General features: G+C 48.4%; 1 protein-coding gene across 1 annotated transcript in view; it reads left to right on the top strand.

The window, feature by feature from the left end:
* The first annotated feature begins 16,012 nt into the window (after positions 1-16,012).
* LOC123512540 (early endosome antigen 1-like) overlaps positions 16,013-16,560 on the top strand; it is a 98,688-nt gene continuing 98,140 nt past the window's right edge. Inside the window, exon 1 of the mRNA XM_045268966.1 lies at positions 16,013-16,157. The gene's annotated coding sequence lies outside the window, so the exon portion shown is untranslated. The remainder of the gene's footprint in view (positions 16,158-16,560) is intronic.

Here is a 16,560-nt window from a genome sequence, read left to right as displayed (position 1 = left end):
ATGAATCCCTTGATGGTGTGTAGCAGTCAGTCATACAGTGCCTCTACGTCGGTGAAGAAGTCCTTCACAGCAGAATATCACATCACCACATGGACAATGAGGCCCACCATCTCGGATGGTAGCACCATCAGGCACTTCTTGGGCACTGCCGAGGTGGACTGCATTGGGAGGGTCGTCCTCAGGGCGAAGTAGTCACTCAGCTAGGACCTGACAAGAAGGGTTTTGGCAGTATATGTTAACATATTGATAAGGACTACATAGTCAAGTCTGCCTCTTTGTACATGTGTGGGTGCATGTTTGCCAGTGAGCACTGCTGTGCCTGTGGCGTCAATGAAAGCCTTCCAGCGCACACCATTAGCATTGGTGGTGAGATGGCTTCTTAATTGCCTATTCTTAATTAGAATTGTTGTTTCCATATACTAGTAAGTTGATCTGTGTGATTTGGACTTTTAAGTGACATGGACATCTTCATGTTACAGGGGATCCTCGCAATTCAACGGGGTTAGGGCGGTTTTTCATCAGTCGAATCAGTGTTTATTCAAATCGTAAAGCAATTTATCCCATAAGATACTTAAGAATTAGGATGATAGGGACCAACCTCCAGCCTAGACCCCCTCAAAACATCACTATAACCTCTAAAAAAACATTAACTTAGACTAAATGAGTACTATTAAAGGCTTCATTTATATCTAATTTTTTTTATTAAACACATTAAGGTGTTGTACATTTTGGAAATAAAAACATTTGCAGCGGTCTCGCGGTACTTGTCCCTGTTCTTAGAAATTGCTGATACTGTTGATCTAGGGACACCCAATTGTACTGCAATGACAATGTGAACTATACCTGCCTCACACTTTCTTATAAGCTCAAGCTTATCTTTGAAAGGCAGGAAATTGTTTTTCTTCGGTGTCACACTAGCACTTTTTCTGTCTACTTTTTCCGTTGTTTTTCAGAAAATCGACAATATTTTGGCTGCGGCCTGTCATACACAAACGGTGTTTCGTCGTCACTTCCCGCCAACACAGACCGACAATGTAAACAAACAAGGAGGCCACACTGCGGCAAAGGTATGCTGCTCTGAACGTAATACAGGCAACCCCCGTTTAACGAAGGTTCACACAACGAAATTTCGCTACAACGAAGGTTTTGTTTTGTTGTTGTTGTTGTTTTCGGGCTTCGACGATGCCACAGATCCTATGAGCCCTGGTGGCAGCCTGTGAGGTGATCACAGGCGGGGTAGTTGTCCACACTTCTTCAGGAAGACGCAGGTGAGGCGGATAACCGCAGCTTGGTGTGAGGAGTAGATGCCTGCCACCGCCAGCAGGGTGGGCAGGTCAAAGGTAGACACACCCAAGGCAGCAAGGTGATCACGAAGCACAACACGGTGGGAGTGGAAGCGGGGGCAGTGTAAGAGGAAGTGTTCGATGGTTTCTTTGACCGTCCTGCACCAGGGGCAGTAGGGGTCCGGTGATAGACCAAGGCGATGCAGGTGTGCTGTGAGTCTTGTGTGGCCCAGACGGAGGCGGGTGAGTGCTACATCTAGGATGCGGGACTGTTTCCTGACCCAAGGCTGTGGAGATGAGTCGCTACGGTAAAGGCCCATAGAGGTGACTCGGAGTGCGTTGTTGAGTGAAGAGTCCCAGGATGAGTGGCAGAGGCAAGATAAGAGCCGTTTGGCAGAATGAAGCTGGAGGGTAGGGGGTAATGTTTACATGGGTTAAGGCCATCTTGGCAGCAGCATCCACCACCTCATTCCCCCGGATGCCGCTGTGGGAAGGCACCCACTGGAAGGTGATATCCCACCCAGTGTTCAGGAGATGGAGGAAGGTGTTCTGGATGGAGTGGACGAGGGTTGTGGCGGAGGATGGCTGCCGGGACAAGAGAGAGAGAGATGAGCGGGAGTCCGTGTAAATTACCACCATGGACTTCGGGTGAGAGGTGCGGAGGTAGATGAGGGCCTGGAGAAGGGCAAAGAGCTCCGTGGTAAGGACATCTGTGTACTCAGGAAGCCTCCATGTCTTACAGATAGCTGTACTGGCGTCGTATATAGCTGCTGCCGAGGAGGGCAGGGAAGCATCTCTGGAGCCGTCCGTGTAGATCTTAAGGTGGTGGTGATAAATGGACCGGTCCAGCTGTTGGAAGTGGGCTGCTGCTAATCCACTCACAGATGGTTTGGGAGGAAGCCCAGGAACGTGGAGAGCAAAATTATGGGTGACGTCCAGCCATGAAGGAAAAGGTGAGTAGGGGTTGACAGGCTGTGGAGGTGGTGGTGGTAAGTGGAGAATGGTTAGGCTGAGCAGGGCACGCACTATTAGTGGCTGACGGGCAGCGGGGAGCCATACAGGAGCTTGCTGATCCACCCCTGAGTTGGAGTGGAGGGTAGAGAGGGGGTGGGAAGCAGGCAGGCCCAGTATCCTGTAGTATTGTTGGCACAAGGTCATCCGTCTGTGGGTGGACAGTGGAGGAATACCACTCTCTGCTTGTAGAGAAACAACTGGGGAGGATCTCATGGCCCCCATAGAGATCCTCAAGGCAGCGTTCTGAATGGGGTCAAGCTTGAGGAGGTTAGAGTAGGCAGCTGACCCATAGAAACAGCTGGCATACTGCATTTTGGCCCTGATGGTGATCTTATAGTAGTGGAGGAGCAGGTCATGACTGGCTCCCCAGCGGATGCCAGCTATTTGCTTCATCACATCCAGGCGTTTGTTGCAGGAGGTGCGGAGATAACTGATAACTGATGGCCATCCAGCCGCAGTCCGAGGAAGGTGTGTGAGGTTGAGTATGGAACAGCCTCCCCACTTAAGTTGACGGTAGGTGGAGTTGGAAGCTTTTTCATGATAAAACACATGAGAGAGCTCTTTGAGGCACTGACTTGTAGCCCCCAGGTTGTCATCCACGCACCCAAGGCGGTGGCAGCCTCCTGCAGGTGGTCCTGAGCCTCGGAGAGTGTGGGTGCTCGACTGACGATAGTAATGTCATCAGCATAGAGGAGAAGGTGAGAGTGGGTAGGAACCTGTAGGTCAGAGAGAAGAACATTGAACAGAAGGGGGCTAAGAATGGATCCCTGAGGTACGCCACGATGAATTCCTTGGGAAGGTGACAGTGATGCACCAACAGCCACTTGGAATGAGCGACCGGTGAGGAAGTCGCGCACCCAGGCAAGGGTGGTGCCAGTGATGCCCATGAGTGCCAGCTTGTACAGGATGCCCTCATGTGGTGCCGAATCAAATGCTCCCTCCAGGTCAAGGAAGAGGGCCGTCATGACTTGACGCTGGCGGTAAGTGTCACAGATGTGATACTCAATTTGCCCCAGCACATCCAGGGTACTCCGGTGAGGGCGGAAGCCACATTGCTCCTCTGCTAGCTTGTTGTTAGCTTCTAACCACCAGGTGAGGCGGGTGTTGACTAACCTCTCCAGCAGCTTCCCGATGCAGGAGAGGAGGCTGATGGGCCTGTATGCTGAAGGGAGTGTAGGGTCCTTTCCAGGCTTGTGGATGGGGATGAGGATGGCGGGTTTCCAGGTGGATGGAAACTGCCCCGATTGCCAGCTGCTGTTGTATAGTTGAAGGAGGCAGGCACGTAGGGGTGGGGTGAGGTGGCGGATGAAGTCGTATGGGACTTTATCAAGGCCTGGCGCCTTACCGGGTTTTAATGTAGCTAAGGCTGAGGAGAGTTCATGAGGCTTGAATGGTTGAGCAAGGGATGGGAGAGCTGGAGAGGAGACGGCAGTTTCAATAACTGAAGTAAGGGTTGGAGGCGGACGAAGAGGAGGAGGTAAACCAATCTTGAGGTGGAAGTGTTCTGACAAGATTTTTGCTTTTCAGGGTCAGCCAGTGGGGTAGAATCATCATCAGAAAATGGGATGTTCTGAGATACCAACTTGCCCTCCATGGAGCGGAGAAAGGACATGGTACTCTTGGGAGAGGAGCGGAAGGAGAGAGTGGAGCAGTGCAGGTCCCATGCATTTCGCTTTGCCTTGAGGATGGTCTTGGCACAGATGGCGTCCAGGCGGCGGTAAGCACGGCCAGCCTGGATAGTGGGGGTCCTACGCCACTGATTCCAAGCCTGGCGACGGTCCTGTACTGCCTGCGCACAGGCTGCATCCCACCAGGGCTTCCCAGGGCGGCGTGGACGACGACGGGTGATGAGTGGGAAGGCAGCTGTGCCAGCCTCGGACAGCACCCCAGCAATGGTTGTTGCGGCTTCATCCAGGGGAAGATGTTGGGTGTCCAGTGAGAGGGGAAGCGCAGCCACGTACTGGGGCCAGCCAGAAGAAATTGAGCCTCCAGCAGGGCATGCAGCCAGGTTGGGGCTGTGGGGAGACTTGTGGGACGGAGGCGAGGAGAGGGAGGTGGTCGCTGCCCATGTAAGGTCCAGTGCGGAAGGTGGAGTCCTTGAAGGTAGGGTCTCCAAGGAACAGGTCGAGCACCGAGGCGGCACCAGTATGGGGATGAAACCTGGTCGCTAGTCCGGGAGGGCTGAGGAGGAGACATGTGTTAGATCTAGCAAGGCTTGGAAGAGAGCGTTGCCAGAGGTGTTGTGATGGTGAGGTGGCAGGTCAGGCTCCCAACATGTATGATGGGCGTTAAAGTCCCCCATTATAAGCACTGGAGGCTGCAGGGTGGAGAAGTAGCGCATAAACTCTCGGTAGCCAGCTGCACCCCCAGGATTGTAGCAGACTGCCACCGTGAGCCAGCCACCACCAAGTCCAACCTTGGCAGCAACAACCTCCAGACGCCCATCTTGAGACTGAGGGATAGGGAGAGGCGATGAGACGAGGGAGTCATGGATGGCGAGAAGGACTCCTCCTCCCCGTCCTTGACCACGATCTTTGCGGATGATGCTGTAGCCCGGAAAGGAGAGGGAAAGATGAGGGGGAAGCCAGGTCTCACATATGCCGACCACAGACGGGAGGGTGTCACCTAAATAGGTTAGGAGTTCCTGCGTTTTGCGGAGAAGGGATCGGGCGTTCCACAACATAAAGGAGAGGGCCATTACAGGAAGAGAGTAGTCAGGATTGTGGAGACAGGGCCAGAGGCTGGTGATGATGTCCGGGAAAGACACTCCTTTCCGGTAAAGGTGGTAGCTATGCCAAATGAGGTCGAGGATGCTGGGGAGGAGCTCAGGTACAGAGGAAGAAGTACTGTCAGTGGCTGTAGGCTTGGTGGAGTCCTGGGGTGGAGAGGACGGTCTAGAAGGTGGAGGTGAGTTATAATACTGGCTTGGTGCTTGATGAGGGTGATGGTGGGATGTCTCTTGGTGACGAGCATTTATGGGAGGGTGGTGGACCTCAGCCAACTGTTACAGGCAGGAGCCCGGGCTCAGCATCAGGTATCGGGGTGGGTGGAGGAGGCTGTACACCTGAACGCCTACCTGGCTTCCTCCGATGGTGGGCAACATGGGTAGCAGGTGGTAGGGATGTGAGGAGTGGGCATGGTGTCCTCTTCCTGGGCGACAGTAGCAGCTTCATTGGGTGTGTCTTGTAGAGCGGCATACCTGTTCCCTGTGGCAACAGAGGCGAAGGAACACCCTGGCTCAACAACCCGAGCAGCCGAGCGGGTTGGGATGGTAGGAACAGGGTGGCTGGTGTAGGAGTCTGTCGCTGTGGTCGAGGCAACTGGAGGGCCCTCAGCTGCTTGTTAATTTCAGGGAGGGTTTGCCTTCATTCGCCAGGCGGGTGTAGAGCTGCTGGGCATGGAGGTTGTGGGGACAATGGAGTGACCGGGGCCCATGGGAACCCCGACACTGGAAACAGTGGAAGGGCTTTTCACATACCTCACCCTTGTCGCCTTTCTGGGAGGGGTGGGGTCCACTACAGCGGGCACAACGGACCGACGACCTGCAGGTATTGATAGAGTGCCCTAACATAAGGCACCCTGGGCAGCACAGGAGGGGGAGGAGAATGGAGCGTGGGTAGTACACCAGCTGGTCAATGGCTACCTTCCAGGGTGGGGAACCTCTCACCTTAAGTCTAAGCCACTTCCCAGTGGCGAAGCGTGGCAGGCTATGGGGTGGAAGCCAGGTGAGTTCCACCACCTCATTGCCCTCCAGGACACGGAAGCCGTCCCGGACCTCCTCAAGGGTGGTGTCATCCGCCAGGGGCCCCACCTTGGCGTAGTGGTAGTACCGCTGTCCCGGTCTGCTCTACGGCAGGTAACAGGCCACTCACCTAGGGTGAAGGAGGACAGCTGGAGCATGGGGATCTTGGGAGGTTGTGGGCCCATACCGCCACTACCAGGGACGAGCCGTTGCCTAGGGATCGGGTCTCCCCCTCAAGGGTGTATTTCCCGAAGCCGGAGTCGTGGAGGACACGGGAAACCTTGGCTGGGTTGGCGAAGAGACGCCCCCTTTCCGTACCTCGGAGCAGGAATGAGGCCTTGACGTACTCATCCGGGGCTTGGGGGTGATCCTGGGCAGTACAGCAACGGGACCTTTCCGGGCTGTCATCAGGGGGCGTGTCAGGCTGGCCCCGCTTGCCCGGAGAGATGGAGTCCCGCATGTCTACGTCCGCTTCCATCACGGAAACTCTCCGTGTTAAGTCTTCTTCTCCTGTGTTGTCTCAAGAGAGTATCCGTCTCACACCGGGACACTAGGGAAGGCAGAGCAGCTCAAGCAGTGGGCGAACCGGCGAGCTGTTGCCTTGTACAGGAGAGCAGGGAAGAGGTGTCGTGCCGCAGTGTTCCCCGCAAGCTGGGCAGTGTTTACCTTAGGTTTTGTTTTACTACCATCTGCTCGTTTAACGAACACCAAACTCGCTTTAACGAAGTTTTATCCAGGTAATTTTTTCCAAATTTGGAAGCCCCACCGTATCATGCAAGCTGACAGGCTTTTGAATACACCAGGAGCTGCTGGTACTAAGGCCTGCCTCAGGAGAAATCCTGAGACACCTGTAGAATAAAGATCAAGATCAAGCCTCTGGTGGACAACACAGGCGCTGCCGATACAAAGGACTGACTCAGAAGAAATTCTGCGTCACCTGTAGCATCAAGATCAAGATCAAGATCACGCACACCACTCACTCCCTAGACAGAATCCAGAGAGAAGGGGCAGGTGTTTGTATGAGAGAGGAGGACAGAAGCGTGAAAGAGAGCAGGTTACCGAGAGAAAGGGAACCTGCGGGAGGAGAGTGTGTAAATGTAAATGGAAGAGGAGATACCCACAGGGCGTCAGGATGCATGAGGATTGGGTGTGTGAATGTGAGAGGATGGGGCACTGGCAAGTTTGAGGATTTATGCAAGGAGCTGAATGAATGGAGCTTGGATGTGGTAGGTATCACGGAGACTCACCTGCGGGACGTGGTGCATATGGAAGGAAATGAGTTTGTCATGATAGGGAAAGGGCGTAGAAAACAGGATAAGTTAGGAGGAGGCGTAGCCTTGCTCCACAAAAGGTGAGGAACCTGAGGTGGAAGAGCTGGACATAGGAGACAGTGCTGAGAGTGAGGACGTGCTAGCTGTTCGAGTGGAGTGCAGGAGTGAAAGTGGCAGAGCTGAGAGGATAGTCGTAGTGGTAGTGTATATGACAGTGGAAGGCGACAGAGCAGTTAGGGAGAATGGCAGAAAATATAGTGTTTTGAAAAAGATTGCAAGAGAGTATGCTGGAGAGAGAGTGATTGTTATGGGAGACATGAATGCCCACATAGGTATGTTAGTTGAACAAATGAACAGGAATGGTGAGATGCTGGATGAGCTTGTGAATGAGGTGAGTTTGGAGAATCTCAATGAGACCCTGGCTGAAGGACGAGTGACTTGGAGTGCGAGGAACCAGGAGTCTGCGATTGACTACATGCTAGTGAATGGGAGAATGCGTGAAGTTGTTGACCGCATGTGGATTGATGAAGATGGGATGATTGACATAGTCTCAGACCATAACATGCTGGTGTTAGAGTGCAAGTTGAATGGAAGAGATGGAACAAATGCCAAGGCCAAGAGGAAAAAGTGGAGATTGAGAGATGTAGGATGGGAGAATTTCCAGGTGGACTTGAGTGAGAGGAGCTGTGAGGATGAAAGTCTAAGCGACGTGGATGAACTGAATGATAGATTTGTAGAAAATGTGAGAAATGCAGCAGTAAGCCAGATAGGGTATGCAAGAACAAGTGCCAGAAAGCATGCATGTAGGCCGTGGTGGAATAATGAGATCAGGGATGCTAGGAAGGAAAGAAAGAGACTGAATAGGATGTGCAGACAGTTAAGAAAGAGGAGACATGAGAGTGAGGAAGCTGAAAGGGAGTACCTGAATGCATGGGCAGCATATGTGAGTCAGCAGCGAATGACGAAGCGAAAGATAATGAATGCTAAAGTTACAAGTGAGAGAAGTGTGATTCAGGCCCTTAGAGAGAAAGGTATGGAAGGTGGGCGAGAATGGTACAGATTCCTGAGGGGTGAGGGGATGCCTGACTGAGAATGTGGAGAGCCTGAAGGTGAATGGGGCAGTGGTGACTGATAAGGAAGAAATGAGAAGGGCAATAAAAGAGTTTTGGGAAGAGATTGGAGGTGTAAGTGAGGTCTTTGATGTGGATGAAGGACATGTGTCACTGGAGAGAAAGGATGCAGATGAGTTGAATGAAAGGATCAGCAGGGAGGAGGTGGAGAAATGTGTGAGGAAGCAGAAGAATGGGAAGGCAGCAGGGCCGGATGAGATACCGTATGAAATGTACAAAAATGGAGGAGAAGTAGTGATTGATAGGATGACTGAGTTGTTTAACCAGGTGTGGGAGGAGGAGAGAGTGCCGAGAATGTGGAATGAATGCAGGGTGACCTTGTTGCATAAGGGAGGATATAAGAGTAAGAATGAGTTGAGGAACTACAGGCCGATTGTGTTAGTTAACACAGTAGGCAAAGTGTTCAGTGCAGTGTTGAATGAGAGATTGTGCAAATGGATTGAGAGAGTTGGAGTGTTAGGCGAAGAGATAAATGGATTCCGAGTGGACAGGAGAGCAGAAGACAATCTGTTTGTGGTGAATGAATTGATTGAGAGAAAGAAAAGGGATGGTAGCAAACTATACTTAGGCTTCCTAGACATAGAGAAAGCATATGATAGGGTAAACAGAGAAATGCTAGGTAGGGTGTTAGAAAAGATTGGGTTAAGTGCAAAGATAGTTAACATAGTGAGAAGTATGTATGTGGATACAAGAGCTAAGTATAAACTAGGGATATAGAGACAGACTGGGTGAAGAGTGAAAGAGGAGTTAGGCAGGGTTGCATATTTTCACCAACCCTCTTTAGCTTATATACAGAAGAATTGGCTGCTAGAATGAGGAGAATGAATGCAGGTGTAAATGTGGGAAATGATAAGATAGGTGTGCTCTTGTATGCAGATGATGTTGTAGTCATGAGTGAGTCGGCAGAAGAGCTACAGAGTATGCTTGATGTAGTAGATGGGTATGGAAGAGATTTTGGAGTGAGATTTAGTAGTGAAAAGAGTAAGGTAATGGTTGTGAATAGGTCAGAGGATGAGAGGAACCATGTGTGGAGATTAGGAGTGAATGAGGTGCAGCAGACAGATAAGTATCTGGGGATGTGGATGAGTCCGGATGGCTGTGTTAAGATTAAGAATGAGAAGATAAGTATGGCAAATCAGTGGGTAGGTCGTCTAGGAAGTGCAGCAAGGATGAGGGCGAGTAAATATGACGTGCTGCGAAAAGTTTGGAAGAGCGTGGCTGTTCCGAGCATCATGTATGATATGGATGTGATTGCTTGGAATGAGAGTGAACTAGATAAGTTAGAAATAGGGCAGAATAGAGTTGCAAGAATGGCACTTAATGCACCTAGATATGCAGCAGTAGAGGCCCTTAGGGGTGATATGGGTTGGAGCACTTTTAGAGAGATATGTGAAAGCGACCCTAAGGTATAAGGCTAGGTTAGAACGAATGAATGATGCAAGGATAGTGAGAAAAGTGTTTCTGTGGAATGTCAGGAGTAGCAAGTGGGGGAAGAGGTGTGTCAGGCTGGTAGCAAAGAGTGGGTTAGTAAGTAGTTGGGTTTTTCAACAGGTAGAAGGAAGACATTTAGAGAGAGACTGGAGTATGATTGTTAGAAATGGAGAAGGTAGAGAATGGGATGTAAGGAAGTGGAAGAGTGAGATAGACAGAGTAGTGAAAGGTGTGGGACTGGATGACTGGATGGAGCAGAAGAGTACCTTGGTATGGTATAGTGAGAAAGAGGCCCCAATGTATGAAAAGTGGTATGATGGAAGCCTGGGTGGTGATCTTCTCTTCCGAGCTAGGGCACAGTGCATGGATGTGAATGCAAGGAATTATAGATGGTCTGAGTCCCGCAGCAAAGTGTGCCAGATGTGTGACTTGGGAGAGGATGAGACAGTGGAACATGTGATGCTGGAGTGTGTGAAGTATGCCAGAGACAGGTATGAGATGATGCAAGTGGTGCTGAGTGAGCTGGGGCATGACAGAGTGGAGATGACAGGAAGGGAATGGATGGTGCTGCTGCTGGGACTGTGTGGGGAGACGAATGAAAGGATGATTGAGGCTGTGAAAGAGTTCCTGGAGAGAATGTGGCATGCCAGATGCAGGAACTAGTGGTGTGAAAGATGGTGATTGCCCTCTTTGTTGTCTGGTGTTCTTTATGTTCCCTACAGGAACTGCCAATACAAAGGCCTGACCCAGAAGAAATTCTGTGTCACCTGTACCATCAAGATCAAGATCAAGATCAAGTCAAAACATAACAGCGTCACCAGCAGCTCATCTTCCCTAGTTCAACTTACCACCAAAACGCCCTGCAATGTGGCCTAACGTTCCTAAGAAGACCAGGAAGTGTCTTAGTCTCGAAGTGAAGCTGGGTATTATTCACAGACAAGAGAGAGGCCAGAAAACTAATAACATTGCTTGCCACCATCTTGACTCCATCTACTGTCTACTATTTTCAAGTCAGCAGACTCTATTAAGAAGGCTGGTGAGACTGCATCTTCCTTGAAAGCTAAAAGAACAACCTGAACTCGTGACTCTACAATGGATAAAATGGAAAGCCTTGTGGAAATGTGGTACATAAGTTTTGAATGCGGTACCATGATGCGCACTTTGTTTACATTCCACAGGTTGCCGGTTAGTGTATTTCCCGTTTCACTCTCCCTCCCTTCATAAAGTTAAGATCATCAACATTATAAATTTATATATATATATATATATATATATATATATATATATATATATATATATATATATATATATATATATATATATATATTGTTGCAAAGGTGTATTGCAGCAGCCTCCCAGATATGTACATGTGCCTGTGTGAGTGTGGAGCAGCGTCATAAGAGAGTACATATGGGTAGTACATATGAGTACATATGTGCAGACTTTAGCTAAAGGGTGAGCGAGGTGTTGGTTGCTCGTGTTTATGAAACTGTCACACCTTAATGGAAGGGACGCTGAGCTAGGCCTCCATGACGGAGAAGATGTGACCCTGGAGGTCACGGGGAGATAAGAGTGTGTGTGTGTGTGTATGGGTGAGGGCACTGGCCAGCCCTGGGATAATTGTCATACGGTACCATGTAAATAAATGCATGCATGTGTGAATTGCTTGTAGCCAGCATTATCAGGGATATATTGGTAATTAGCGGTTAAGGTAGATAGCGTTACCTAATAAGCTGAAATAGACTTGTAAGGACATTGCCTGGCAGGTGCGACGGCACAGGAGGCGTGGTCTGTGGGGCACTGTGTGGCACCGACGAGGACAGAGGAAAGAGGAGTGTAGCAAGAAACCTCGAAGGAACAAGTCGTACTCTGGGGAGCAGTCAGAGAGTGAACGAGAGACAGAGAGACAGTGAAGTGCCTGACGAACTAACAAAGTGTTACCCGTACTTTGTTGCCGTCCCCTGCCCCGTCCTGTGTGCCGCCGCCACCTGTTCCCGGTGACTTGTGTATAGTTGCTGTAATATAGAGAAATAAGGAAGAAGTGTTTCCTTCTCCCCACTCTGTGTGACTGAGCTGAGTGAGAGTGGGTGCTATAGCAGCAGACAGCCAGGCCTGAGAGAGCGATATGCCCGCCGCTCCACCCCAGCCACGCCGCGCCACCCAGGGAAAGTCCTTCTCCTTGACACACACGCCCCGAATCCCGAGAAGATTGTGAGGCGTCCCTCCTGAAGAAGAAGCTGAAGGAGGGTCGCATATATATATATATATATATATATATATATATATATATATATATATATATATATATATATATATATATATATATATATATATATATATTTTCTGCCCTCCTCCGCCTGGACCACACCGTACTCCTTACTTGCATCGCCTACGTCTGTTTTGTAACCACTTCTGCCCTTGGTGTAGTACTACCCTGAGGCCATGGAACCTTTCCTGCTGAAATGCCCACGCCTTCTCTCTCAACATACTGCATTACGCTCCCGGCTCTCCGCCCTGGCCATCACAACACTCGACCTGCCCACCCTCTTGGCGGCCTCAGGCGTCCACCTTTCCTAGCAACCTGCTGTCCTTCGCCTTACTTGTGCCTTCTTGAGGAAGACTGGCCAGCTACCACGCCTGTGATACTCACACAGGACTACCCCAGGACTCATAAGGATCCATAGATTTTCGTGGCCTCTTTTGAATCCTTATGAGCCCTGGGGTAGTCCTGTGTGGGTATCACAGGCATGGTAGCTGGCCAGTCTTCCTCAAGAAGGCACAAGTAAGGCGAAGAACAGCAGGTTGCTTGGAAAGGTGGATGCCTGAGGCCGCCAAGAGGGTGGGCAGGTCGAGTGTTGTGATGGCCAGGGCGGAGAGCTGGGAGCGATGCATGTTGAGAGGAGGCGGGCATTGAAGCAGGAAATGTTCCATGGCCTCAGGGTAGTTCTACACCAAGGGCAGAAGTGGTTACAAGACAGACATAGGCGATGCAAGTAAGGAGTATGGTGTGGCCCAGGCGGAGGCAGCTGCTGTATATATATATATATATATATATATATATATATATATATATATATATATATATATATATATATATATATATATATATATATATATATATATATATATATATATATATATATATATATATATATATATTATATTGCCTTATAAGTTCATAACTGCGAGAGAATGCAGGGAAAAATAAGGGGAGGGGGAGAAATCATGGGAGAAATTTTTTAAGTTACTCCTAATAACATTTTCTATGAAATTACTCACTTCCAACAGATGGCAGCACCGTCACTGTCCTCCAAAGTTTAACCCACACCAAAACTTCCTCTCTGTATATTCCTTGGTTCCCACAGTCAGCAAGACGGTATATCGTTAGATGGTCGGCCTATGCTCGTTATAATCTAAGTAATCTGTCGTGTGACTGTCTGGCAGCTGTCACAAGTCGTGAGATTTGTCGGTTATCGTGCAAAAATTGCAAATCATGACAGAGGAGTCAGGAGGACTTTGGTTTTGGCATTTAGGAACCGTTACCCCGAGTGGATGCCCTTCCTAACCTCGGACCAAGGAATATACAGAGAGGAAGTTTTGGTGTGGGTTAAAGTTTGGAGGACAGCGACGGTGCTGCCATCTGTTGGAAGTGAGTACTTTCATAGAAAACGTTGTTAGGAGTAACTTTAAATTTCTACCATGCTTCATCCCCCCCCACCCCCTATTTTTCCCTGCATTCTCTGGTGGTTATGAACTTATAAGGCAAATGAAACATGTTTATATATATATATATATATATATATATATATATATATATATATATATATATTTTTATTTTATTTATTTATTTTTTTTCTGCCCGCCTCCTGGGCCACACCATACTCCTTACTTGCATTGCATACGTCGACTGTCTCGTGACCACTTCTGCCCTTGGTGTAGGACTACCCCTGAGGCCATGGAACATTTCCTGCTTCATTGCACACGCCTCCTCTCTCAACATACTGCATTATGCTCCCGGCTCTCCGCCCTGGCCATCACAACACTCAACCTGCCCTCCCTCCTGGCGGCCTCAGGCGTCCACCCCTCCTGGCAACCTGCTGTCCTTCGCCTTACTTGTGCCTTCTTGAGGAAGACTGGCCAGCTACCACGCCTGTGATACCCACACAGGACTACCCCAGGGCTCATAAGGATTCAAAAGAGACCACGAAGGTAGTCTTGTGTGGGTATCACAGGCGTGGTAGCTGGCCGGTCTTCCTCAAGAAGGCACAAGTAAGGCGAAGGACAGCAGGTTGCCAGGAGGAGTGGACGCCTGAGGCCGCCAGGAGGGAGGGCAGGTTGAGTGTTGTGATGGCCAGGGCGGAGAGCCAGGAGCGTAATGCAGTATGTTGAGAGAGGAGGCGTGGGCAATGAAGCAGGAAATGTTCCATGGCCTCAGGGGTAGTCCTACAACAAGGGCAGAAGTGGTCACGAGACCGACGTAGGCGATGCAAGTGAGCACTGAGCATGGTGTGGCCAAGGCGGAGGCGGGCAATGGTTGATGTGCCTTGCGCTCCTTCCCGTGACTGACTGACTGTTTGAATCTTGTAACGGCGCTCATCCTCCCCCGCTGATGGACCCCCCCATCCCACACCCCCTTACTACCTGCGACCCGCGCGCCATCTGTTGGAAACGAGGTTCCCTAATCAATTCCTCCAGCCCGCCCATTGAACCCGTATATCCTCCCTAGAATCCTTGCCTCGGACTGTGGCCAGGATTCGAACCCATGCGCTTGAGAACCGCTTGGGGCCCACAAAGCGCGTGGTCCCACTGCATCACGGCGCCCAGCCCTCCCCCCCCCCCCAAAAAAAAAGACGAACATATATCCTTTAAAAATGCGCTGGGAGAGATTGAATTGGCGGAGAAAGAGGCAGAGAGGGAGTAACAGAATACATGAACAGTAAGTGTGAATGGCAAAGCATAAAATAATGAACATCAAATAAGAGAGAGAGAGAGAGAGAGAGAGAGAGAGAGAGAGAAACTGCAGTTAATATAAGGCTCTGTTGAGGCACTCGCACATAATCGCTCAGATGTTGTTAATTCAATTGTGTGAGAATTTTCTCCTTCACACACACGGCACGTATTACTTATTCCTTTAATAATCATTCTTAATTGTGTCGTGATATCAAGCCGCCGCTGCGCCATTTGTCATCCGTGATACGAATGCGCGCCATAGACAAGCTGACATTTAGCAGGTAGACCTCATGTGATTACCTATCGGTTAGGTTAGGTTAGATTTATTCATCAATAGAATTGTTATCCTTTTTAACATTTCTTTTTTTTATGGAAATTGGAAATTGAACATCATATGTTACCATATAATTTTTAATGTTTATTCATCAATAGAATAAAAAAGAAGCTTATTTTCATAGTTTATTCAATAAAATCAGAATTGATATTTCCATTTATCCCCAAATTTCACTTGTTTATGAAAATAGAACATATTATCCCTATATAGCGGTTGCTTTTCTTTTCTTGAAGACAATGGGATGGCTATTCTTTACAAGTTTACATTAGAATTATTGCGTTCGCTGTTATAGATGGAGATGTCGGATTAGTCTTGACGTGATTTTATTTATTTATTTATTTATATATATTTATTTATTTGTTTATTTTTTGTCAAGTGGGGCGACTAAAAAAGGTAAAACCTTCGAACATAAACCCTTTCTGAAGAAGAACTGAAAAAAGACGTCTCATCTATCTCTATTATAATCTGCCAAATTGAAACAAACTTGCGTCTCGTGATAATTAAACGTGCATATAATTGCATGCTATGAATATAATTTCTTTAGAAAAATTGAAATTACGCTATAGGTACATCCTCATCATTAAGATGTAGTTAATAAGATGACAAATTCAAAATTAATATAGATATGATATATATGTATGAGTTCCTTTAGATTTGCATAGATGTCTAGGTAGGTAAAGTCTTTAGCTTTGTACTAAACTACCTTTTCTCCTTGAAAATCTAATGAACGATGTGATAAGATTTAAAGTAACATTGGATCGGAAATGAAGTGATTTATTATTTCACAGAATAACTAAAAAGGGTGAGAGATAAGAATGTTCTATACACCAGTAATAAAACCCCACCAAGACATCTAGGCACATGTTGTAAGGACGAGTTTGTTTATGTTGAGTCTACTCCCGCCTCCGCCTCCTTCCTTAACATATTTATTCTCACACCGCCCACATCTCCCTGGCTATCATGTAAGGCCTACCAATTCACGCTATTTCACCTGGCAATAAGGTACGATAGTGCTCTATAAATAGGACTGATAGAGAAGTGTAATGTTCAAAGGTACATATATGCATTATGGTAGCAGCTCGGCCCTTCCTTTCTCGATAAAATGCAGATAAGGCAAGGGATGAACTTTTTAATACATCCGTCCAAAGCATGATGCAGAGATTCTCTTGTGTGGTACAGGGACGTGGGTTTCCATTGGATTCTGTGAGGGGGGAAAATAAGACTGTGAAGTTATGCGTTTATTTATTTATTTATTTTTGGTCCATTTGCTGTTTCACTCAACCGTGGGATCTCTCTTGTGACTCATTGTTTCTGGTGAGAAATGTAGTGAATTGATTGATGATATATACCATTTCCTATGTAAATGAATTTTTTTTCTATGTATGACTTTTCATCTCCAACTTAT

Source organism: Portunus trituberculatus, chromosome 34 (genome assembly GCF_017591435.1).
Source record: "Portunus trituberculatus isolate SZX2019 chromosome 34, ASM1759143v1, whole genome shotgun sequence".
Lineage (NCBI taxonomy): Eukaryota > Metazoa > Arthropoda > Malacostraca > Decapoda > Portunidae > Portunus > Portunus trituberculatus.
The sequence above is the reverse complement of the archived record's forward strand: the minus strand, read 5'-3'. Positions and strand labels throughout refer to the sequence as shown.